The 27,589-nt window shown below is 37.4% G+C and overlaps 1 protein-coding gene across 1 annotated transcript in view; it reads right to left on the reverse strand.

Annotated features, from left to right (window-relative positions):
• Nucleotides 1-1,793: 1,793 nt before the first annotated feature.
• Nucleotides 1,794-27,589, reverse strand: part of LOC144248939 (uncharacterized) — a 141,592-nt gene continuing 115,796 nt past the window's right edge. Inside the window, exon 8 of the mRNA XM_077790950.1 lies at nucleotides 1,794-4,247. The gene's annotated coding sequence lies outside the window, so the exon portion shown is untranslated. The remainder of the gene's footprint in view (nucleotides 4,248-27,589) is intronic.

A 27,589-nucleotide genomic window follows, 5' to 3' on the forward strand; every position in this document is an offset into this window, starting at 1 on the left:
CTAATACTTCCCTCTATTTTTTGATTGATGTTTTGTTGGGCTATAGCTAAACAGCACTTTAAGTTGACAGTAAATTAGCAAACAATATGAGGGAGGAAAAAAGAAAAAACAAAATCATGTAGGGGTTAAGATGTTTATGTGAAACAGTGATTTTCCTTTTTAAAATTAAAATGTACAAATAAGCTGGTGTCAGCGCCTAGGTGATCCTTCATTTCCACCGCATTGAGCAGGCTCCCATCAGCAGCAGACAGCCGCTAATGTATGCGTCTGGCTCAGTCTGCTCTACCAACTAGCAACCCATCGAATTGTTAATATCAGTCCTTTTTTGTATGCACCACACATCTTTTTCACTCTCTCTCTCTCTCTCTTCCTCCCCCTTTGCAAGAGCTTGTGTTTTTGTTTTTTGTTTTTGTTGTAGCACTAGCTGATTACTCCGAAATCACTTATTAAAGAGCATTTAAATGCTTTTTGCACTGAAACAACATCAAGTTGTATAGAAATATATGATTCTTATATATAGAAATGTATCAAAATTCTGCACATATGTCTAAGCATAGCATACTGAAGATTATGCTTTCTATTTATTTGTGCTAATAGAGACAACTTTCATATACTGTCATTGGGTAAATGGGACTGCTTCCTGCATGGTCTCTGTAGGTGTTGTCACATAGTTCCAGGACACGGAAACACGTTGTTGATCTTGGTGGAAACTCTGCCTGAGTGAAGACCCTGCTTTTCCCTCCCCTCCATCCACCTCTGCCCTACCTGTGTACCTGAGGCTGGGCTGGCTGTGCTGAGACCGGGGAAGAAGAGGGAGCAGGAAAAGAGGCAGGCAGTGCACCAGCTTTCCCATCACTATGGCAAGGGGCAGCAGTGAGTATGATGGGCAGAGCAGAGCCACTGGAGCCATCCCAGTTCAAGCAGGAATCAGAGGCAGAACTGCGTATTCACGACTTCTGCTGGAGCACCAAATACGCCAGGCAGAGGTGTCTAAGGATTCATTTTCTTCTCACTCTCAATGCAGGGCAGAGCATAGTTGAAATCTTCAGACTGACAGAGACAAAATGTTTCACACCACAGTTTCACCTTCATTGTACATACAGTGTTAAATGCAAAATTAATTCAGAATGCTGAATGTGAACTATCCTCATTCAAGAAAATTTTGCTGATCGAGAAATAAATGCAATTATAATCTTTAATATGCATAGATGGGTGCATCGTACAGCTGATTAAATCTATAAGGACTTTTATTTTGATAAATACTCTAAATACTATGTGTAATTTAAATTGTATTTTGACATGTATATAGCAACACACAATATAGCTTTATCTCATTATACAGCTTGAATGAACAGAATATGTGTTCACCTGATCAGTATCTTAAAGAACCTGTTTTCAGTATTGAAAGCTGCTACAGAATATATGTAAATTCCTAACAAAGTGCTTCATGAGTGTAGCACCTACCTGGTGCTATAGTCTTTCCTATACACATTCAGATCTACTCTTCCAATATTGCCTAAACAGAAGTCAACATTGAATATCACATCTGTGTTAAAAAGGTTACCTCTGTATCTAAATGTTTGCAAGTAGCTCTTTTGGGTGTTCTTAGCATGTGGGACTGACAGTTTACGAAGAAACGAATTACATATTTACAGGAACTGTATCATCATTGTAATTGCTAAGGCAATATTTTTTATGACTATTTAAAGACTAATTATATCTTGAGCAACTTGAAAACTATGTACTGAGCATAGTTTCTGCCTCTTAAGAAAACAAGACAAGAAGAAAAAGTATTATACTAACAGATAAGAACAATTTATTTTAACAATAGTGTTGATGCTTACAATAAAACACAATTCCTCCCACACAAGTGGAAAAAATATATTGCAGCCAAAATATCACTTTTGAAATTAACAGATAGTTTAGATGCCTGATCTGTGTGAAGCCTTTGTTTCAGTGAAGTCTGATGTATCAACAAAGTCCTGCAGCATCTTGGTTAGACACAGGAAACAGAGAAAAATGACTCAGAACTAACTCACCTATAAAATATTAAGAAATAGAAATCAGATGACGTGTTTCAGATCAGATGTTTGAGACAAATAAGCAGTGCAGAATAACTCATGTGCTTGAGACTCTCCTCATGCAAAGTCAGTGAAGAACTTAACACATGAGGGACAAGCTACGGCTCACACTGGTTTTCTTTCAGAGAGATAAAAATATAAGAAGTGATGCAGAAGTTACAAATTGAGTCTGGTGCTTAGAGTATTGTGAGTTTACTTTGAATTGAACAGGTACAAGAAATATGTTTCTGAGTGCAAAGGGATGTTAATGTTGTAGTACGATTTTTAAACCAATATTCTCTTTCAGACTAAAACAGAAATTAAATGAGAGAATATTTTAAATGACAAATTTGTCACAAGAGAGACAAATTGTGACAAGAGTGTGTTCTCACTTGGACAAAGAAAAAGGATGACAACTAAGCACAAAATACTCTTTGTTCCTTGTTACAGGAAAAGCTAAGCAACAGTTTTCCTGTAGACTGAAATCATTATTCAAACAATAGAATGAATGTTTTGTAGGCCTCAGACATCAGTGTTTATGTTTCATGTTTTAAAAGCCAATTAATGCTGTAACAATAAGAATGAATATATACTTTATGGTAATTACTTATCAGAATTGTCTACAATAATAATAATAGTAACAGTATTAATATTATGGTTGGAAGCCTTTTATATATTTTAGTATCTGTTTTGAGTGGAGTTTTTGTTGTTTTTCTTGTTTGGTGAAGTTTTTACATGCAAACTAACATTCAGGTTAAATTATAGTCCTAAATGTTACAAGACATCAAGTCCAGTTTTTTAAACATATAAATATGCAACATCCTAATGCTGCACAATGAGTAACAGTTGTTTGGATTTTTTTCTTTTTTTTTTTCCTTTTTTTTTTTTTTTTTTTAGGAACAGTTCTGATGATTAACATTTAAAATAGATATATTTTCCTTTTTACCCTTCCAGGCAAGGAAAGCTCCTTTGGTTCTCTAAAGTCTGCAGAGAAACAAACACAGTCCAAAGCTGCTGGTTCCCCTCCGCCTAGGTCCCAAGAGCCTGACTTGTGATTGTTACTAAAAAACCTCACAAGTTAGGGTCTCAGGGACTAGGAAAAGTCCGATATGGTCCAGAAGAATTCGTCTTCCAATAAACTGAATTGTTTAGTAGTCATAATCGCTGTCACCAAAAATTTCCCTGCTATTGTTAAACAGAAAGAAAAACCTAAACCCAAAAGAAACCCTAAAACCAATGTCCCGTCCCCCCCCCCCCCAAATCAACACCACATCCTTCCCCCCAAATAAACAAACCACAGTTTCAAGTAGGGGGCAGAAAAGATCAAATAAGCAGGCAAGATGCATACATACATTCAAACAATGTATCAGCTGACCGAACAGACTTTTCTGAGAGTATGGTCCTTAACTTTTGAAAGGAAAAAACAAAGAACACAGGATAAAAATCTTCACTGCCTTGTCTCACAAGTAGCTATGCTACTATAATGCATCAGAGGGAAGTGTCTACAAACAGGTTAAAATCTGTTTCCAGCAGATTTGTACAGTAACAATTTTATTCTATTTCCTTAATGCCTGAAAGAAGGATTAAATGCTTGTTAAGGGGGTTCTAATGGAAATATTTCCCCAGTATACTTTTAGTCCTACTGTTCAGGTGGGCCCTGGGTTATAGAGTACTTTAAACCCATTCACGATGCAAGGATAACCTTTGGGTGTGTATTCACTTTTTGCTTCTTCCCCACGTTCAACATTTAATCCTTCTACAGACTGCAAGAAAAAGCTTCTTCCTTTCCAATGGCAAAACTAGCCTTCACTCCATAAGCTGCAGAAAACACTGACATGCAGAGATTGTTGTCACTTGAACCAGATTACTCAAAGCACACATAACTTTCAAATACTGTCGATACAGTAAGAAGAATTGCTCGGATTTCCAAAATATTTTTGTTCTGAAGCCGAACACTTTTAATGGCACAGCCACAATCCTGAATTACTTTTGTATTCATTCTCCTCCGATCTTTATCCTTGTTTGCAGAATGAAAAAGAAAATTTCTACTTTAGGGACAGGATCCATCGTGGCTTTTTTTTTCCCTCCATCATATCCCAGAGCAAAAGAAACAGCAGCCATAAAGGTCCTAGCCACTGGAGCAGAATCTGGCATAGAAAACTCAGAGCTCTTCGGGAAGCCGTTCAGCTTTAAAAAGGAAAAAAAAGAGAAGAGGGGGGGAAGAATTAGAATCTCTGCTGGTCGAACAGGTGAACCATCCATTTATAAGAAAGCTGTACAGAGTGCTCTGCCGAAGAAAAGATTTGCCAGTGCCCCCCACCCCCACCCCTGCCCTTCACCCTCCCCTCCAGACTGCTACTTCAGATTTCAGAACATTTTGGATTATTTACAATATTATTTCAGCTGATGATATAATGCAACATTATATAAGAGCCGTTTCTTTGTCACTGTGCACCATTCAATCAGTTATGCCTCAGACACAAAATAGTTAAATGAAACAATATATATATATATATATATATATGAGAGAGAGATATATGTATAGCAGTCCCTAGATTTCATTCAATTTCTTTTTTTAAAGCTGATCATGATTTAACAAACAATTTTGACCACAGCTTTCAAATCAATAATTAGAATGAAAAATCTCTCCCCTCTATAAATATGACATTAACATAATTATACCACCCCCACCGTATAGACCCATCCTCTTTAGGGAATACATCTGATGCTCTGAAGATGGAAATCAGTCAGATTTTAGTTGCTCTCGAACGTACCTTTGCTTCTCACTGACTGACTGGCTTTACCTTCCATGCACACACACGGTCACAGCACACACACGCACACACACACACACATGCGCACACACACACACTCACACACACACACACACACACACTCACACACGCACAGAAAGGCACGGCAAAGCAGCGGATGCTGACTCAGAGCAGTTGTGTGTGGAGGGGGTGGTATCGGCTGGTATTTTCACTGCACTCATCATTAACATTAACTCACTCTCTAGCATCCACCCTCTCTCAGACCTGCTGGACTGCAGCATTTGCATGACGCTGTCACTCTAGCCCTTGTGGGTCAGATGTTAGAAGAAAAAAAAACAAAAAAACCTCAAGGCTCTCATAAGGAATGCCTTCATTTCTTCCAAAGGGTCCCTCTTCTTATTTTTCCACCTTTCTACTTCCTCTGTTGCTGTGTCTCAGTTGTTTGACATCTTTCCGGAAGAAAATGTCTTGAGCTGCAATAAGCCAGTAGTCAGTCGGTCCTCCCCTCACCTCACACTCCTATTCCCACCCCCTTTTTTTCCTAATCAATAAGACAGATCTCCAAATGCAGTTGTGAAAACAGGCTCTGACACACAGACTTTCATCCTCGATCCTCTGCCTCAGGAATAGCAGGCAACCCAGGCTCACACGTGATGTAGAGAGAAATAATGCCAGTAATTCTTGAACAGTCTTAGGAGTTCATTCTACGCCTTCTTAATTTTTTCCTTTGCTCAAATAAATACCAGTGGGAAGGACACACTAGGTCTCAAAAGCTACAAGGATTCACTTCTTCAGAAAATAATGAACATTAAAAGACTAATATTAATCTTCCTCAAAATTAATGCTATCTTCCTCCCCCCTTCATTGTACTCTTTATAAGTAGGAATTGTCTCATAGCCAAAACCCTGCCAGGGTCTGAATCACCATTCACTGTGCTGAAATCGTGAGTTTCTGGGCTTCAATTGGCATTTAACTGGACTAAGCAATTTTTTTCCTCTTTTTCTTTTCTTTTATTTTAAACTTCTTAGTTAGAATAAAATAAAAAAAAAAAAATAGAAACTGCTTGTATCAAAGGGAGCACTGCAAGAGAACAATGGCAATACACCCGCACCACCACACTGAGTACTGAAAATGCATGTTTGAGCCCCACTTGTGTATTTTTCTGTATGATATTTGCTCCGTTTTGGTAGGGAAGTCTGAACACATACACACACACGGAATACACACACACAGAAACTGAAGAAGCAAATAGAAAATATACAACACAAAACAAAGCACAAAGGCTGATAACTGAAACACAGGCACAAGTTTTCTGACAGGCTATGAAAATCCACAGAGCATAATCATTGTGTGCATTTTTACCTTGTTCCTTTGTTCTTAAGGCAAGGGACTTTAATGGCTTACGGTGTTGACAGTCTTTCGGCTTTTCCCTTTTTTACGCCAACAGTATTTGGGAATTACTTTTCCAGACAATACCACACCACTGTGATTCGCGGTATAGAAATTATTTACCAGAGGGGGGGGACAGGTGATACGCAATTCACCAGCCAATTCTCAGAGCTGCCTGGTGCTGTGGAAGCTCTCAGCGTAGCCGGGCGGGCAGGTCCCAGGATGCAGCGCTGCAGTCCCGGCTCAGGTAGCCTTTTGGCAACCTTACGGCAGCAGCAGTGAACGGCAAGGGCATCCACTTGCAGGAAAGGTCCAAAATAAAATACCACACAGCCCCAGAGTAAAGGAAGGAAGCCAAAACGCCAGGTACACGCCCTAAGCCCAGTTAGTGCGCGCTTGGGACCAGTCGTGGTGATGGTGGTGATTAATTTCTTAGGAAAAGGATGGAGGAAAGTAGACAATTAGGAAACAGTTAAGTTTGTAATCTCAGAGAAAGGGAGAGACGGAGACAGACACACACCCACGTACAGAGAGCGAGCGAAGAACGCCAAGCATGAGACAACAAAAACAAGACCAAAATCAGATTTGGGAAACTGAAAAAATACAGGATTACAGCATTCAGTTTAGCAGTTACTGAGGTATATATATATATAAAAAAATTACCACATGCACAGCGTGGCTTAAAATACTTATTGCCATCAACAGTCTGTGACGGATGCCGGCTTCTTACTGCTATACGTACATTAGATTGGTCATCGCCTCTTAATCTCCTTTTGCTCAGACCCATCCATTTTTTTGCTGCTCCAGCATCTGTGCCCTTTATGCTTTTTTTTCTGTATAGTTACCCACAATACCCTGGATAAATTAATGTCATGACCTCGCTATGGCTATCAGAAAGAAAAAAACGTCTACTATTTTAATAATTGAACGTGTGCGTACAGCAAACTGCCTACTGATAGCCCAGCTTTGTGGACTGCCTCCAAAAGCAGCCTTTGCTAGCTCTGCGAATCAGAGACAACAGATGCAAATACTGGCCACAGAGCCCCGGCTCTCTGCCTTGCCTTTTTTTAAAAAAACACACCCTTTTCAGTCCGTGCCACTTCATTTTCCCTGTGCCTCTTCCCTCAATGGTTAAAAACATTAGCCTGATGAAATTAGAGGCTTCTGAATAAAGGGATGAAGATGAGTGAAAATTATAAATGGTTGCAGGTTCTGGAAATTTATATCCAGACGGTGAGTAGGGAAGAGTACCCAGGTTCAAGTGCTGAGCCTCACTCGGGAGCACCTCTGGGGCCAATGGGACTGCAGACTAGATTAAATCAATAGTCGTCTGAAACGAGATGTCGTAATCAATCAGCTCAATTACCACTGTCATAGATCTGGGCTTAAGGTCTTTCCTGATTCCACTCTTCTAATCATTAACCCTTATACATCCTCATAATAGCAACTCATGCTTGCTCCGCTGCCCTACCTTCAGACCATCAAAGTTTAGCTTAGCATTTTCTCCTCTTTTTTCCTTTCTCTATTTAAAATAATATCAGAGTGGGTCAGCAAGAAATTTTTAAAATGTGAATATGGTGAGATTAGATGCACTCCTTTAAGTGTACCTATTATATATGAGCTGCTGTGCACTTATATATTATTATTATGCCTCCGGGAGTGGCTGGGTGGATCAAAGACTGCTGTTTAATTAACATTCAACTCAGCTGTTTCCTTGGAGATTAAAAAATAGAAGACTAGTTGAATTAAACTGAAGCTGTTCACTCCTTTCACTAATCCAATATTACAGAACCCTCCTCCTCTCAACCTAGTTAGAAACAACTCATTTCTGGTTATTCAGCCACCAGGAAAATCCATTTTCAGTTTGAAGGTAAGTGTGAAAAAGTTGGAAAGACAGTTTTGTGTGCATGTCTGAATTTCACAGAATTGCCCATCATTTACATTTTGCATCCACAGTAAGTAAATCCTCATGCAATGCGAGGAGAAAAGAACCATCAGGCTTGATATGAGCAGAACCACTTTAAATTCTTGCCTGTAATTATTATTTACTCTATGAAGAGTAAATGTCAACAATTAAACTTTTTTTTTAATTCCTGTGCAAGAAAAGATCTAAGAGCTTTTCAAAAAAATGTCCCAGCAATTCTTACATATCTGTCTCTGATTTTCTCAGGAGGAAAGAAAGAATCCAGGTAGCAGGCATCCAGAATTCAGGTCTCTTAAGTCTGAGTTATTCTGTTAGACTTAAATAATAATAGCAAAAGAAAACCCTGGCACATTTGCACATACATCACTGCCTGTACACACTGCCTCTGCTTCCAAGCAGAACCACACCTTTTTTAACCATAGACTTGCTTCTCATCTGGACTGAATGCACAGCCCCAGTCCAGGCAGCATTGAGAATACCAAATAGCAGAATTAGCTGTGGTAATGGTATTTTGGGGAGGAATTTGTGCTCCTAGAGATGCTAGCAGTGGGTATGGGACAGGGCAGCAAACAGAGGCAAAAGGCTTTGGCTGGGGGTCTGTCTGGGCAGGGCTCCATGCTATCCAAACCAGGTTATAATTGGAGATCGACTGCTGGATTTAATGACCCGCTGTTTTCATTAGTAGAAATATAAAAAATTGGTCTTGAAAATGATTCAGCTGCTAATATAGGTGTTTTTTAACAGGCTTATACCTCAGCCAGGAACAGCTTGGTTGCAGTCACTGACCCCTCACAGATGGAAAAAAAATGACCTCAGCTTTGCCTCTTTTCTGGGAAAGCTGTAGCTGGCAGGGGGATGAGAAACAAAAAGAACCTTAATTTTGTCCTTTAGTCATGCTAAATGAATGCACTGCACCAGACACCACCTTAAACTGGCTGAAGGGCACTGCTCAGCTTTGCAGGCAGCAGCTCAGACTGTAAGCATCATCCACAAGGGGACAGCATCCACATCCACACTGGAAAGATGCAGTTTGTGTCTGTGAGGAACAGAAAGGGGAGCAGCCATTGCTGAAAGCACCCAAAAATTTTAAAATTTAAAAAAAATAAAAAGAGAGAGAGAAGAAAAAAGAAGACGTTTTCGGGACTATTACTTCTGGACGGAGAGGGAGGAGAGGTGAGACTGGACATGCATGTCAGATATGAGAACCTGCTCAAATGCAGGATGAGGCTTTTGTTTCTTAAACAGCAAGAGTGAGGTGATTTGCAGTATTAACACAAACTTTGTGTGACAGATAAGGACTCTCTGGAATAACAGATAGTAATGTTAAGAGAATGTGATGAGAAGAATTAGATACCATTGCAGCAAAATCAGAACGTATCTAAAGGGAAGAGAGAAATGCACTACTATCAAATGTTATTCTGATTTTACAGTTCTCATCTTCATATCCTCAGTGTGCTCAAACTGAGACATAACACACTCATCCCTTTTCTTTTTCTCATCACAGTGAAAATGGAAAGGATATTCATAAAAAATATTCTCTTAATGTAGCATTTAAATGACTTAGAAGAGTAACACTTTTAGAATGATGTGCCTAGTTGGAATGACCTGGAGCATAGTTCTGTATGATTGTCCCTAACACCTTCTCACCTTACTGATGAACAGCAAGGGGATAAATTCCCAGAAAATTCCCACAGCTATCTAGTCTCAGATTTACCATAAAAAAAAAAAATCCACCCTTCTATTTTGTTATTTAGAAATGCTACATCCAGAATTCATCTTGTAATTTAGTAAGAGTGCCTTTTTTAACTTAGCTGCAATTCCCACCTGATCATAAAGTATCGAATATATATATAACTTACACAATCTATTACTGAAAGGAAATCACAGAAATAAAATTACAGAGAAACAGCAATATCTTTCTCTTCCTGCACAAGCTCCATCTTACTCAAGAAATGCTATTATGCCATCTCCTTGCTGACTTGTCGATTTACCTGCCCTTTATTAAAACACAGACATATGACAGCAGAAATTACTGCAGTTTGAATTACTTTTTGTGTGAATTCTATTCAGTAGACCTTGATTTTGCCAACACTTTCAATTAAAAAAGTAGTTATTTGTGAAAACAAACCACTGTGATGTGTATACTTTTTTGACCTATGTTTCCTTGAGCTGTGAGAGCATGAAGTTATGAATGAATTAATTTTTCTATTTATGAATATTTTTTATACTTACTTCACTAATTGCTTTGTGTTACTATTTAATACAGCATCATCAGAATGTGAAGAAAGAAAAGGCCCAGTAGTAAAATGAAATTCCAAGTGTTCGAAACCTGGTTTTGCCTAAACTGCCAGGTCTGCATTTGCAGTCTGCTCAATAAGAAAGATGTAAAGTGCCAAGCACTATTTTAAAAATCCCTCTTAGTAAATTTTCCAGTATGGCATTTTTACTGTTCCCTGACCTGTAGATATACCTGCACACACACACAGACACACACACATATAATTGATAGAAACACAATACTACATAGAACTAAATCACCAAAATATGCTGTCTATTCCCAAAGTCACCCCTCCATGCTGGTTACACACTATTGTTGCAATCACCAGTGGGCCTGATCCTGAAATAGGGCAATACAAGTCCTTTTATTTGGGTGGATAATGTTTCTGAAATGACCTGAACCATTTCTCTGAGCACTGAGTCTGAGGTGTGTATTTGCCACATAAAAGGCAGAGTTTTTAAAAGGAAATTAAAGGCATTTGGTACATGCTGCAAACACTACGAGAATGTACAGAATTCTGCTGTAGGATAAAATACCTATTTTCTTAACAATGCAATCTGAAGATAAACATTTGTGAGAAACATTCAAACACCACATTTCTGCAATTTTGTTTTTAGAGGTTTCAAAAGCAGTCTGGGGAAAAGAAAAGCATTTTAAGAAGAAAATACAAAATATGTTCAATGCCTGCAAAACCAGAATATTTTAAATTTTCTAGACAGTGAAGGTTAAAGCTATCCTGCATTCTCATAGTTCTCTCTCTCCTTTCAATCAATCTCATTGATTTTTTTTAAAGGTCAGAGGCTATACCTTCATTGATCAAAGAAACAGCCTGACACAGCGAAAGAGTCTGCCAATTCCAGACAGATCAATCACACCTTTGTCTGCTTTTGATACATTATGGTTATTTATTCTGCATCACCACGACTTTCTGTCGCATGGCTCTTAATGTAATAATGCTGCTCGGGGATAACAATAAAAGAAAAGGGGGGAGGGGAAATATTCTATTTAAAATATTTTAAGCCTCTCTCTGGTATTTCTGAGGGTGGCTTATGATGGAACTTGGCCAACTTGTTTGATTTCGCTTTTGCCTTGGAACTCCTGTTCTGGTATTTAGCTCTTCTTGGTCAGCGCTTTGTAGGATTTTAAAAAGGCAATCTTTTGAAAACCATTTGTGCAAACTGTTTTGTAAAAAGTAATTAGATCTTGATACAACAATCATTATGATCTAATCACAACCATAATTTTCCACATTAATGCACTGTTTTAGAAATGGTTTAATAAATAAGATGTAACTGATACTCAGCTACAGCTACAGACTGCTTTATAACTGTAAAAGGAAACTAATGTTCAGTCTAAAATAATTACTAGGAAATATTGCTGAATAAACAGATATAAGTGCTGAAAAGCTCCTGGCTTTGCAAACTATTATGCTGAAAGCCAGCTAAATGTTTAAAAAATTCACTATAAGCTCACTGTTTGCCATGACTGAAAGTTCTGTGCTATTATTTTGCTCTCCATAGCTCCTGCAAGAAACCTTCAAAACTCCTGTTGGTCTAATATCAAATCTTTTGTTCACATTTGGTAGTGTATCACTTCACTAGCACTACTAGCAACTGTTTACTTAAGAAAAATCACTTGTGGGTCTTGGGATATTGGTTATAAGTAAAAGCATTGAAATACACTTAAAAGTGAAATTGTATCCTAAGAGAAGCCAGTGGCAAAATGCCCAGTGACTGCAATGGAGCGGGGACTTCACTGGAAGATGTTACATCTCAGCTCCTTCAATCCAAGCTATCTGCAGTAGAAAAAGCAGTTTGTGAGATTTTGAAGGACCCTAATCATATAAAGATTTAAAAACGCCAACACATTTCTTATCAAAATAGGTAACAAAGCTGTGATGGGCTCTATGCACCTCTCAGTCCTATCAAGTGATATGGAACTGTTCAGTAAAATTAAGCATGTATATCTTTGCAGAATCAGGATATCAGATAATAAGACATAATCACCATATTAGAACATGAAAATAAGATATGCAATAATCTAAACACTTGGCATTAGTTTCTGATTTCATTGTGCCTGCTCTGTAAATTACTATGCACCCACTTTACAATTACATCAGCACTATTATGTAGAGCAAAAGGTAAGCAGTATACAAAGCTGAAATATTAAACCCATTAAAAAGTTATGAGTTTGACAGAGTCCCTACATGCATTTGTGTTCATGCCAAGAAGTGCATTTGAAAACCTTTAATGAAAGGAAACTGCCTTCCAGTGATAAACTGCAGTGCCTACAAGACATTGCTAAAATGCTACTGCCACTTTCAAAGGCCAAGAGACCTTAAGAATGGTTGCTGGCTGACAGCATTATACAAAAACATACAGTTTCTTCTGTAAAGAAATAAAGCTGAATGCACAACATTTCAGACAAGTTTTGAATAAGTCTATTTGTCCAGCTAACTTTGCAAAGGCTCTGAAGAAAACAGCACCATAAACACTTTCAGTCCCCACACAAGGGCTAAACAAAGAGTCCTCTTTCTAGCCATTTAATCCAGTAATTTATTTTTTCAACCATCACATAAATCGAAACACAGCTGTAACCAATGACTTGCAGATCCAGTTCCCTGCCAGCTGGATCCTGTTCTGCTGAAGCAGCAAGATTTTTACATTGTTCACTTCTGTACATCTGGAGAAATCATTTAGGTTCAAAGGTGACTAGAAAAGCTCTTTAAATAAACTCAACCAACAGTGAAGAGAGGCCTATGTATCTACGAAAGCTCCACAGAGTTCCATTTTAAAACTTTTTTCTTTAAATTAGTGCATAGAGCAGTTTGCTTTTTTACTATTTTTGATTATGGCATTTTAATTGAATTCTACACTCAAATATGTATTTTGATAACAAAGAAATATTTAGTATTTCCCATGAATTTTCAAACAATGTCAATACTCAAAAGTGATCAGAGTAAATAGTGTATTTACCACATTTAAAAGAATGACCAGACAAATAGCAGTGTAATGAAAAAAAGAAGTAACTCAATGCATCTTAGCTGCTGCCTGAAATGCATCTTGACTTTAAATTAAAAAGAAAATAAACAATAAGAAAGGATGTACTGTATTTAGATATGCTGAACCTGAAATCTCTTAGAAGTTAGTCCTTAAAATAGCCTTACTTCAAAAACCCTGCCTCATCCCATACTGCAGGAGTCTGCAGGTTAAATAACAGAAATGTCCCTGACATTTTAAACTGCACACAGCAAATTGATTACAATGCAGCATTTCTTTTACAAAAGCAAGTGCAAAGCAAACCAACAGAATCTTTCAGAGGTAAATAACAATGAATATTAAAGGCCCATATAATCTGTATCTTTGATTACTTTTCAGACAAAACAAGCACTCAAACACATTGACAATGGAAGGGGTTTGTGCCTAGCCCAGGCCCCACTATGAAAAGCATTTGAAACATTGAAAGTTCTGATGATGGGTCTTATTTAGGAATTCATAAGCACATGCTCTCAATTTCAAATTCAACCAAAATTTTTCTATGTATTTGTGTTTCTATTGAAAGCAGGTAAGCTTTCACATCCAGAACATGCCCCAGTTGCTCAGGTAAAGATGTTGTTCTTGTCCTGCACATGATTAAAAGGCATTTCAAAATTCAGTTATGCTTCACTACTATGATTGCTTCTTTTCCTCTTTTAGTACTTACTGTAATAGCTGCTTTGAAACAATGCTGATAAAAGTATCCTTTCAGCTTGCCTCTCTGGCCACATCGCTGCACTTCATGTTATTGCCAGTTATCTCTCCTCACAGATTAACTGAGAAGCTACATCACCTTCAGCTCTTGCTTCTCCTTGTCAACTCTTGCCTGCACTCATAATTATAAGAATGCTGTCTGTGCTCTGTTGTGAAAATATGAGCATTAAAAAAAAAAAAAAATAAAGAAGGAAAATATAATATCTTTAAAAGCCAGATAAACCAGATTTATCACCTGCAGAAATTAACATGCACAACTCATATCCAGGTAATTACTACATCACTCCAGGGCAAACTTCAGAGTATTTAGAGAGGCATTTCTGTCCACTAACATGTATAGATTCACATAAATATTCTAAAATTAAAGGTAGCTAGTTTTCAGTTAATTATTGTGTTTCTGGAAAGCTTTCTCACTTCAGTTCCTAATGTGTATTTACCTGTAACTGTGGCTGACTTTTTGCTTGATAACCAATGTAAGTGTCACAAAAGAAGTGAATTTTGTCAGAACAGAAGCCATCAGACCCCAGTGAGTGAGGCTCTGCAGGGCTTGCCATGATTAACTTTGCCAAAATCACCATACCGATTTAACAGTATAAACTTCATTTACCACCCATTTCTTTTGTTTCACCAGCAGCAGCCCTCTGTAGTTCAGATTCTGTCTTGCCAAAATTATTTTATTCAAGAGGCAAATGGAAAATAAATCTCTGTCAGGATCTATTATTCAGTTCAGACATCATCTATGATCCATGATGTGACATTGCCTGTTTTCTGCCTGACTGCCTGGGCTTTCAGGTAAGTTAGATTTGGGTAAGTTTAAGTCACAATCTGAAATACACCCTTCAGAGGCCTGTGACAGTCTAGGGAAAGTAAAATAACCTGGAGAGAAATGTTACCTATTTTTGTTAGCTGCCTTTGGCTACTTAAAAGACTTCTCTTAACTCTTTTAGAGATAGTATTCTGATTTGTCTAGGAATATAACTCCCATAGCAGATCCTGAGGAGATTTCAATATCTATCTGGTTTAAAACCTAAGATCTACGTGGAAATCCAACTCACCAAACTAGGAAGACCAAATCAGAGCTTTTAAGATCCCAAAGGCCAATTTCGGAATGTGCTAAGCCAGATATTCCAATTATCTGCATTTTTGTTTGGCAAATGTTATGAGCGTTCCTACTTAAGGGTTTGGATAATTATGCTTATCTTCTATAAGGCATTTACTTATACCAATTTAAATTGTGGAGAGTACTTTATATAACCTGTACCACTGGGTACTTGCAGCAGGGATGAACAGCTTACAAAGCCTAGAGTGCCAAACTTCATGTATTCACAGAGCTTGTCAACAGGAACTGAATGGGGGCACAGAACCTGCTACCATTTGAAGATGAGTGATGCTGACAATCACTTTTTTGGCAGACTCCTGCTCCCATGCAAGGCAGCAATTCCCATTTGCCATTTCCCAGTGAGTGTGTAGACCAAAACCTGTACCATAAATCAAAACATCTGCCTGTAGTGGTGGTTCTTTCTGCTTTCCCTCCTGAGCTGGGTCATTTATTCCTCCACCTTGTTAATGTTGACACTTGCCTCTCACAACTGTATCCTAAAGCACATTAGGGAATTCTCCCAAAAAGCAAATCAGAAGAAATACAAGATTAGTTTGCAACAGAATCAATCCTTTATCTGGCTCATTTAACAGTCATATGCCAACACAAAAAGCCAAGGGGAAATAAATGCCACTAGCAAGAGGATGGAGTTCTTCTTTCAGTGGCAACCTGAACTCAGGCAGAATTTACGTGGCCTTGCACCTAGCTGTAACCAGGAGCTGGAGGAACCTGGGCTTCTCCAAGCCAACTCCTTAGGACAATAAAGTTCCCCTATTCTGACTATGAAGTAGTGTTGCTATGCTCCCTGGTATCTGTGTTGAGCTCTGCAACGCAAAAGTAAAAATACTTTCTGATGCAAAGGTATGAGACTGTTTTACAGCCAGAGAGAAATCAGAAGTTACAGCCAGGGGATAAAAGACTAGACACTCCAGGAAGTATCATGTAGAAGGGTTGCTCAGGGTGGTCAGAATAGTAAATGAGATACTAGCAACAGTCGAGCAATACATCAAGGCTGTAAATAACTGTGAAATCAAGTATTAACAGTAATCATACAACACAGAGAGGCGGTGCTCAGAGATTCCAGTACACTTGAAATGCAAATTACAGTAGAGCTAAGGGTAGTTGTGACAACAGACTTGAGCCAAGAATTAGATCTCTAATTTTCAGACACTATGAAGAAATGTATTTGAACTTTGCCAAAACAGGCTGAAATGTACTATATACATATAATTACTTGTACAGTCTTCTCCTTGCATTAATCTCATTCCACTTACCCTATTTATAGCAGTGTTTGCAGTCAATTATTTACAAAGATAAAATGGACAGGCTTAGGGTTTTCATAAAGTCCATTACAGCCATAAAGCATACAGAGAGAATCAATAAATTGTATGTTATCTCCACATAGCATTCAGCATTTTCTTGTCTTTTATTTTAGTGGGGGGTGGGGATGGGGTAAATAACACGCCTATTACTGATGAAGTCAGTCCTCTTTTCATTGGATTTTGATCCAGACACCACAAGGCAAACATATGCCTTTTCCTTCACAAATAAAGTGCCATCAGTCACCCACCCGTGTTTGTAAATCTCTTCCGAGATGCTGTGTTCTCACACGTGCAATTTGAGAGCAACAACATAAGATGAAACATATCATTGTGAAACATATCACATCCAGGACTTACGAAAAGGAGGGAAAAAAAAAAAAAAAAAAGGTGGAATGGCACGATCCACAGCTAGGTTTATGTTGTGCCCTGAATTCCTAAGCAGAACATCTCAGTGCAATGACAGCATTTCAGCCCCCAAAGGCCCATGCCTCTCCAGGGATGGAGCATTTGCAAGTGCATGGGGATTCCATGTGACGTAAGTGTTGGACAGACTCTGCCTGGAACCCACCAGCTGGCTGGAAGAGACCAGCAACCTGTGCTACCAGGCAGCTTAAAGAATTATTGCCCAGACAGAAAAGAAACTTCCCACGTCCGTGCTCATTTACCCTTAAAATAGCCCCCAAAACATAGCTACTTTTGTAATAAAGTAAATTTGACCCATAATGTTGGCTCAAACACTTCATTTGCATATCCTCAAAAGAATATGTCCTTATAATCCTAGGGACATGTAGGCATCAGAAAATACAGATATCTTTTCTACATTTTCTTCGCAATGGCAGCTTGAAAGGCACAGTTTCCCTTGTGAAATCCATCTGTACAAAGTCTTGCCTTCCCAGGATCCAAAACTGCAGTTTGGGATAGCAACACAAGGACATTGAGCAAACCCTTCTTAATACACCAGTTTTCTCCAGGAAGAGCAGAAAGCTGTGCTACACTTTGAAAATACATGCTTCCAATCTAGCAGGAGAGATGTCTGTAGGATAATCAGCAATATGAGGAATGTAACTCTCAATCCCTTATGTAGCATAAAAATGGCCTTAATGGGTTAAATCCAAGAGCCTTCTCGCTCAGCATCCTGTCTTCAACACTGCATATAAATAGATGCCAAAGGTCTTCCTTTGAATCAGACAAGCACAGATGATCCTTCTAACAAAAGACTGTGAGGTGACTATAAGGAAAAGAAACAGGTTTGTATATTATTAAGAGAGACTCCAAGTGAGAAAAATGAAATATCACAGAATCTTGCAGTCACATTTTTTCAGGAACTGAAGGGTGGCAGAGGGTACATAGGACAGGGAGCGGGATAACATGCTGTTCTCCAAAACCCACTAAAACCTCCCTGTTCCTGGCTCCTCTCTGTTTTCTGTGGATACCATTACAGGGATTTCAAAGCATCTTTGCAATTCTTTCATAAAGGTCAAATTCCACACTCTGTTCAGCATGAGCAGTGGTAAGTGCACTGCCTTTGAACATCAGCTCTCTGGTGCAAGCAATCTCTTGTTACCAAAACGGGAACTGCTTCATACAGTCAGACTCTGGAGTCTGCTGAGTGCAGCTACCCAGATGACAAAGAAGCAAAGCCAACAAAATCCAACAACAACAGCTAACCAAGAGAAATTGTGTTTAATTATTTGGATTTTTTTTTTCTCTTTATCCAGGGATTCCTTGGAATCTATCTTGGGAGCTTTGCAAAGTAAGAAAAGTTATAAATAAACTCCTAATGACAAGATCATGTATTTCAACTACATCTGGAAAGTTCAGAAAGCCACTTTGAAGATACTGTCTCTAGGTGAGTCTAATAAACATAGTTAAAAGCTATTGTGACCCACATGTCATTAAATACACAGCTGACAAGTTTAAAGAGAGCTACTCCAATAATAAAATGTACAGGATGCTAAGTAAATATATGCTACATTTCTGAGGCATAGAAGTTCTTCATAAAGCCTTGAGCCAACAACTAAGAACCTTATAGTAGGAGTTCTTATAAGTTTCCTTTATTAGACAGAAACATTATACCTCTGGACAGGGTACAGACACCATAAGCATAGTTACTTGAAAAATTAATTACCAAAATTTTCTGTGTATTTTAGTTAGGTAACTGCAGCCTTCATAGGCTGAAAACAAACACCTGTAATCTAGCCAAATATCTAAGTCCCCAGATATATGAAGTGGTTCAAAGCAATGCAGAAGTGGCAGGCTACTTTCCTAAATCCACCTGCAAGAGAAGTGTCATGTGGTCTTTTTTCATAGGAAAGTGGGGCTCTTATGCCTTGATGATATCAGAGTTCTTCAAAAGCAAGTTGAAGCACTGTATTTTTTCAGCCTGCCTTTATACTTGCTTCATTCTCAGAATTCAGCAGATAAGTCAACAGACATTTTCATTATTCAGTGAGAAGCATCAGAAAGCATGAAGCAAACAATACATGAGGACAGATTTATAACTTCTACCTCTCCATCAATTCTTGCAGTTTTCAGTTGTTTAAAATTTTCTTCTTTGCTCCTGTCACTGCTTTAGCTAGTGGACTCATAGCAGCAGCTTTTAATTTTAAATGCCTGGCATTCACACCTCCATAAATGTGCAGCAAATTACACTACATCAGCACACAGTTTCCCTTTAGTCACAAGGAAAACTGCTTCTAAAACTGTCTTAGAACTCATACTCTGATTCCCAGATTTTTTTGGGTAAAGACACACCAAAAATATTCTGTTCATTATTAATCTAATTTATTAATACTTTTTCTATCATTTTTAGGGAAAGAAAAATAAATTATATTGCATTCCTTTGAAACCAACATCTATTTGAAGGAAAAAAACCAACCCAAATGAAACAGTATCAAATGACACTCCCCATTCATTTATTTGGACTCTTGGTATGATTATTAGTGCTCATGATTGTAAATCTTGGACTCCTCTCACTCTTAAGTTCCTCCAGGCTATATGCTGCTCTTAAGAGACAAAATTGATTTGGTTCATTGTCTAATATTAAAATAAGGATTTTCTTTTGATTTGTAAGAGTCTCAAATCTGATCTTGTTAGGTGTGGGAGTGAAAGCCACAGAACTGATGTAATATTTCAGCTTATTACCCAAAGGGTACTTGAGGGAACAATAATGTTTCTTTCACAGACCACCTTTTCACTTCAAAATAAATCAAGTAAGGGGGTCTCAAGCAAAGGGATCTCAAGTAAAGGGTTTTTCTGTATAAACCCAGTCTCATGTAATTCATTAAGGTTGTTTGACTCCTCTGCTTCAGGACTACAGTTAGATTTTACCTAAATTGGCACTGAACAACAAACTTGCACTGCACATTTTTCCTATATGAATTTTCTCCACTGATGTAACCTATATGCAAACAAAATGTAGGAGAATATTTTCTCATTTACCATTTGCTATGAGGGTACAGCCAAAATTAGCCTAAAATGAAATGTGCCAGTCAAATGAATTTTTATTAGCTCCTCCCATTCTTGCCATCCTGTTATCAAAAACACTTTGATAATGTGGAGGTATTTAAAATAAAAAAAAAAAAAAGGAGAAAAAAAATGAAAATGAAAAAAAAAGTTTTTATTAGGCCAACATAGTCTGGAGAAGAACTGTCGAGAGAGGCTTTATTTTCAACCAATATTTTAAGCGCTTGCACAACAGCTACAAGTATTTTTTTGGGCACTACCTCCACAGAAAAAGTATATAGTTTTTCCATAAAGTGTCCCATGTAGAAGTGAAATAGAAATAAAAATTTCCTGTTGTGCAAGAAGGAATTCTTTTTCACAATGAAACACTACTTCAAGATAATGGCTAACATGTACAAAACTCACTTACACCAAACATGAGCAGGGACTAATCCTTCACTGGCTCACAAAGCAACAGGGATCACTTTTAGCTTTAGTTCTCATGGGCTTTCATATGAAAATAAGGAAGTCAGAGTGACATCAGTGGTGAGAATCAATAGAGAGGAGGCACCTCAGAGCATGGCTGCAGTTCAAGGTTTCATCTACCTTGGTAGGGACTGAAAGAAGTTCACAACAGCAACATGACAGTGAGAATTCTGCAACCTGTCCTTCCACAGAATTGAGGGTTTTATGAGAATATGAAAATATTGTGAACTGTAGAAGAGAACAGGAAGTAATTACAGATGAAGAGGACTATTCAATGACAAAAGAATGATGAAACCTTTTGATATTGAAAAATATTTAGTAATTTAGGGGAATTTTCAAGCATGTAAAAGAACATAGGACAAGACAAAACTACCAGAAAACAGAAAAGAAGACAAAGAATAGAGTGGTGCATGGATTTGCCTTGGAGTTAAGGGTAACTGTGAAAATGCTTCAATTAATTTCTTTGATCTGGAGTTTTAGTGAGATTCTTTGCTGCAACTGTGATATGGAACAACCTGGCAAAATATGAGACAGCATTGTAACAGTAGGTAAAAATAGACCTTTTCTTTATGCTGAAGAATAGATATAAGTCAACGTGCTCAACTCATACTCAGTTCAAACCAGTTTAGCAAAAGAAGATAGAATCAGCATCAGAGAATCATTTAGGTTGTAAAAGACCTTTAAGATCACCAGGTGCAACCCTTAACCCAGCACTGACAAGTCCACCACTGACCCATGTCCTTCAGTGCCACATCTCCATGTCTTGAAAATGCCTCCAGGAACAGGGACTCAGCCACTCCCCTGGACAGCATCCGACCTCCTGCCTCTGCCCCTGGGAAATCTTTGGCACCAGAAGTTCCATCAGCAGAATGAATCACCTTAATGAGCACCTTTTAATGGATTTCTGCAAATCCTCTCTTTTCCAAATATTTTTAAAAGCACAGTTGTTTGAACAACTGTACAATGAACTTTTCTCTTTGAAATCTATTTTAATCAGTTCTGTACATAAAACTAAAAAAAAAAAGAGGATGCTCATTTTACTTTTTCCTTCCTCTCCTCCCACGTGTTCTGCTTGGAGGTACACTGTGTAAAGATCCCTGCTGTGGGTGTGTGACTGTCCATGGCAACATTGGCATGGTTCTTGTACAACTGTGCAGTTAATTTTTTATAGCATATGAGATTTACTATTACCCTTACCTTTGGGCTGGAAGGAGACACATGTAGCCCAGCAGATGCAGAGGATGCAGTCAGGTTAATTACAGGGATAACTCTGTAAACCTCAGCTGTGCTAAGTAATAACTAAAATGTAAGCAAGGAACAAGGACTGTCCTGAGAAATCCCTCAGCTCTTTCAGCAGTGGCATAAACAGGGTGAATCTTGCCCCACAGAGGGAACAGCAAGACAGAAGGGCTCAATGAAGACTTTCACTGACACTCTCCTTTCTGGATTTCTGGGAAAGAAGAGTCTCTATGGGATGCTCAGCACCCTGTAATAATTGATACTAGAAGCACTTTCATCTCAATTTGACTTTACACATCTAAATCCCAAATGTAAGCTCCTACAGGTTTGGAACTTTCCTGCATGGGCTAGCATTTAGTTACCTGTTTGATGAAAAAATATGTTATTTATGCAGAGATAAAATTTGTGTCTCCTCCCTTTTGCCAAATCTTTGCTCATTCTTCTTTAGAAAGAGGCACAATATATTTATTAAAAATAGGCTATTTTCTTCCTCTGTTGCTTATTTCTTCTCTATCACAGCAGTCAGAATAAGACAAGATGCTGCATTATATACTGTCAGCAGTACTGGATGTAGCTTATTGCATAGACAGGGACATTTTGCCATTGTTTCTTGTTTTGTTGTGAGGGGATCCTATAATTTGGAGAAATCATAAGGGGACAGGAAAGGCTGATGAAACTTTAAGAGAGATCACAGGGTTTATTGAGTTGTCCACAATGACTTGATCTCTTTTTCTGGTATTTTAAAATTAATTTAGAACCCAAAAGAGGTCATAAATAGTTCAAATTACTTCTTTCAATGCCTGCTAGCTTTCATACTGTTGAATTTTGTTTGACATCATGTCATCCACTGCTGTAGATCTCAGGGCTCCCTTTTGAAGTTCCCCACATAGTGTGTTTTGGATTTGAGTAACCCAGCTAATTGTAACATTTGCAGGTGCTCTCATCTCATTGCCTAACTTGCTTTCCATTATTCCATGTCTTAAATAACAAACATCATAACATGAAGCAGTGGATAGCAGCCCACTTAATCTTTCAGTCACAGTGGAGGAGGACTATATATTTTTACTCCAGACTTTGTCATCCAGCCATTTTCACTCCATGATGAGGATTTTCCTCTCCCCCAGTGACTACTTAACTTCCTTAACAGCTGCTCCTGTGGAGAAAATTTTTGAAGTCCAAATATTATGTTGACTGATTAATTTTTCCTTTCTTTACTAATAATTGGTTTAAAAAAGAAAAGGCACAAATAAAAGAGCTAATAGAATCATGAAGAATTAATATATTTAAAAAAAAAAAGACCTGGTAAGTATGATATTAGCATTTCAGCATCTTACTTTAAATAGAGCCTCCTTCTAATTCCCAGCCTCTATTTCTTTCTATTGTGCAGAAATATACATCACTAGATTAATCTGTAGCAGCTTTCTGAAAACTTGTCACAGTTCTATTCAATTCTTCAGTACTGAAGAGTCTTTACCCTTCATTTGTCGATAGAGAAACTAAAACATGGCCACATATAAATAAATGTTTATAAACTTTATCATATTATTCAAAAAACTATATTTCTTTAATACAAGAAGGGAGAGGTATTGTTACTTTCACAAACGACGGAGATTAAGACCTTTTTATTACATTAGCATCCAAATATAACAAGCAAAGTCACTCATCAGAATAAAAATCCACACTCCTGGGCACTTTTTGATCTTAACCTTTCTGCACTTCTACTAGTTTTATAAACTTGAACTGAGAATTTTATAGCTAAACCCATTCCTCCGCAAGTGTCAAACATTATCCCCACAGTTAAAATTCCTATCCGAATATTGCAATTTGAGATTACATAGGGTTTTTTACCACATCCTTTAAAGAGTTAAAAGAACAATGCTCACATAAATACTTTAAACTTCTTATTCCTAAGGTGTAGAACATACCATTCATACCTTGTGGCAAGTGGAAGTAAAATTGATTTAATCCAATTTTGAGTCTCCTTTATCCTGGGCGGCTCTGCATGTCCTTACATAATTCAGTTGTCTCTTTGAAAGTTGTCTCTTTGAGACAACTCTTTGACACATTTCTGTGTCTAGAAATGCTCAGCTGCCCATGAGCTCCAGCCAGGATGGCTGGGATTTGTCCAGCAGTGCCTGGCACACTTGGTGTCCCTGCAGCCTCAGGGCTTGCCTGTAAAACAGCCTAATGTCCATTTTCTTGCTTCCCTCCACAGCAGAGTTCTTCCCAAGATGGGCCTGGAACACTTAGGGCCAGGTCTAGTGTTTTTTTCCATAGAAAAAGGGTCAGGGCACAGAGGATACAGAACAGGTGAAGTTAAATACTGTGGGCAAGGGCATCTCTTCAGCTGCCTTAATGGAAAGTCAGTGCTGCAGATTATTTAAAGAGAAAAGTCTGGACTTCCCATCACTGCTCCTCCTCCTTGTCCATATACCATATTCCTCTTCACTTAGACAATGAAGATCAACAAAGTCAATTTTAGTTTTATTTGCACAGCTACTTTTACTTTCAGAATCTACTGAGCTTCAGCACTTGAATTTCAATTGGTGTTGTTTATTTTAAACACCTTCATTACTGCAGTCTTTATATGTGCATATATTATGTAGCTTTTAATATTTATGACAATGAAATAGTCTTATTAAATGTGTGTTATTATTAAATACAAGAGATGCATTAATTTCAAGAAGAACTGTGAGGCAAGCTGTGTAATTACTACATTATAAAACACAATGTGAAAACATCACACTGATAGAGAAAACACATTCCAACGTGATACATAGACTTCAAACTGTGAGATGGGGCTGTTTAACTCAGAACACAAGCACTAGGCCTTTCATGTACTGCCCAGAAAGGACTTTCATAAATATGTGTTTTGGACTAGTCATCATTTTGGCAAACCAGAGGGCTCATCCCTTGATCCCAATGCTGACAATGACATCCAGCACAAAATTGGACAAACTACTAAATTGTCCTGAGCTCCTGCTTTGCACCATGGGTATCATGTCACAAAAAGATGTCACAGTCCTAGGTGACTGGGACATCCTTTTATTAGAAGGTGCATCCTGTTTGCTAGAAGCTGTCTGTGGAAAATTATTAATTAGAGGTACATGAATGGAGAAATACACAAGGACCTTTACTTTCAAAGCAAATCTGAATGCTTTCCTGAATACAAATGCCCATAAAGACTTCAGAGAGGTTATCATGGAAGAGGAGGGACTTCTGTAAGATTGTGTATTAGCCCGTTTTTCCAACCATTCCCTAACACTTGATGAATGTAATTGCAATGTTTTATTCATGGATGTGTACCACCTAAAGGTGCATCGTATTTATTCTACTGAAAATTGTGAATACATTGCATTTCTCAAAATGCTGTGATTTGTAACCCTGGCAATAAACAGACTTACATTTTTCCATGTACTGATAGTAATATTTTTAAGTGGATGCCATTGAACTTCTGTATATAATGCTGGCTTACCTTTAGATAATACATTTTAGCCCGCAAAATATATAGATTAGCAAAAAGGCAACACTTCAGACATGGCAAACATTATCTGGTGAACAATTATGAACATGATTTATATTATGCTTTACATTGTGTATTTATTCCCTTCTCCTTCATGTTCTTCTGTTGGATTAATTTGAACTGGTTTTGTGCAGTTTCAAATGAACACTAATATTTGCACTCCTTGGACTTTGTTATTCCAAAGATGCTAAGACACATAAGTACAAGCACTTTTAGGATTACTGAGTCAAGTATCATGGGATAATTTTCTTTGTCTTATGGATGATCATTAATGATTCATTTCTCTTTTTTCCCCTTGACTACTACTACTGCTAGCAACAAGACCCATTTCTCTTGCCAACTTCTTGGTTTTCTTTTTGGTAAATACATTTTTTCCATTTACTTTTTATTTAAAGTTAAATCGAACAATTATTTTTTCCCTGAAAGAACTTGACATTGTTAAGACTTAATTTGTACATTTTCTATATTTTAATTTTTTCCCTCAATAATGCTCAATGACTAAGTATTTAGTCTTCACTTAACTATTTCCATAAAGCACAGAACTATTGCCTATCTTCATGCAACTGTTTCTTGATATTTGGGGGAACTCCTACCTCCAGGTTTATAACTCTTAGAGCTAAAGAAGGGACAAGAGTTCACCATGTTCCCTCAATCCTTTATCATTTACCTTGACCTTATTTAAGAATAAATGAAGAAAATTTATATTAACAAAGTAATGAACTGGTGAAACTATATTAATGAAATTTTCATCCAGGACCAAGCACAGTATTTTTTATTAAATAGCTTTAAATTCATAAAGAAACGTGAAGGTTCTAAAATTTAGTATAAATTACATGAATTTGCATCCTTGTAAGCTCTTGGTTAGATCGCTTATCAGCATTTAAAAAAAAAAAAAAAGCTTTTTTAGATTATTTAACAAATCTTCAAGATCAAGGCTGTGGAAGATAAACAAAAGTCCCAAACCAAACAAAAAACAAACAAAAACCCCAAAAAAACCCAAACAACCCCCCGCAAACAATCAAAAACCAAAAAAAAAAGCCCCCATATCTATATGTTAGGAAATGTTTGCGCCCCCTTACATTCCACAAAGTTAAAACTCAATGTGCATGCTCTCATTAATGAACACTCCTAAGTATTTGTCAAATATATTTATACACATTTGCTTCAATCCACATATTTAAAGTGTAAAGCAGCTTTAAAACTTCTGAAGTCCTCTCTAGCTCTGAAGCCATACAGAATTTTTTAGAACAAGTATTTTCAAATGTTATTGCACTTAACAAAGATAGTTGCATTTTCAGTATTTCCAATACCATGCTATGGACCCTAAAGATAAAAGTGACTGGAGCTGAATTTATTTGAATATTTTAACACCAGCAAGAATTTTATTTATTTCTCCTTATAGTGACGTTTTCTGGTTTTTAAAGCATTTTAAGGTATTTTTGAAGATTTACTCACATTCAAAAAGGTATGAGTGAAAAATTACATAAATGAAAGCAATGTACTTAATAAATTTTGAGTAATTTGACTTTCTCAGTATTTCCTAATTTAATATGTGCTAACTGAACTATAGACTTACATTAGTAAATTCTTTTCTTTATGCAGGGATCCTGTTTCCATGATCACTAGTTCTGAAATAAATCTTCACTCAAGACTTCACTCAGGGAGGAATTTACTATCAGGTCTTAAAAATGTAATATTGCATATGGGGAGCTGTGTTGGAGATGCAGTATATAAAGTGCACTGACAGAAAGCAAGAGTAAATTGAGGCCTGACTGCTATATTCTGGCTCTATCAAGTGGAGAGAAGAGAAACAACTGATGATGATCAGACAAGTCAGTACAATCCTCTAATGCAGCATAAAAAAAATTGTAAAATTACTGTAATTCTCTCCAATGAGGAATTACTATCTAGTAAATAAGGATTGTCTTTTAGAAGACAGTACTGTTTATTTTTTTTTCCCTCATAAGAGTGCCTATGACTTTGGTTCACTTTATGTTATGCTACTATTTGTTTAAAAAAAAAGCTTTGAGGATTTCTTATATGAAGATTAGTCACGGTTTCATAACCATAGCACAAGCCTGTTTTATTGGTTAGCCATTTCACTTAACAAGCAAATAACCTTGTAACGCAAAACTGAAATTTGAAAATACCTAATAATATTATTTATATCTACCATAAATATTCACATTTCCTCCTTTTATTGGATAGAGAAAATCATGTTCATATATAGAATAGAGGCAAAAATTTTTCTCAAAACAAGCTTGAATGCAAATCTTCAAGCGCTTTTTAGATGCTGAATAAG

This window comes from Lonchura striata, chromosome 2 (genome assembly GCF_046129695.1).
Source record: "Lonchura striata isolate bLonStr1 chromosome 2, bLonStr1.mat, whole genome shotgun sequence".
In the NCBI taxonomy this organism is placed as follows: Eukaryota; Metazoa; Chordata; class Aves; order Passeriformes; family Estrildidae; genus Lonchura; species Lonchura striata.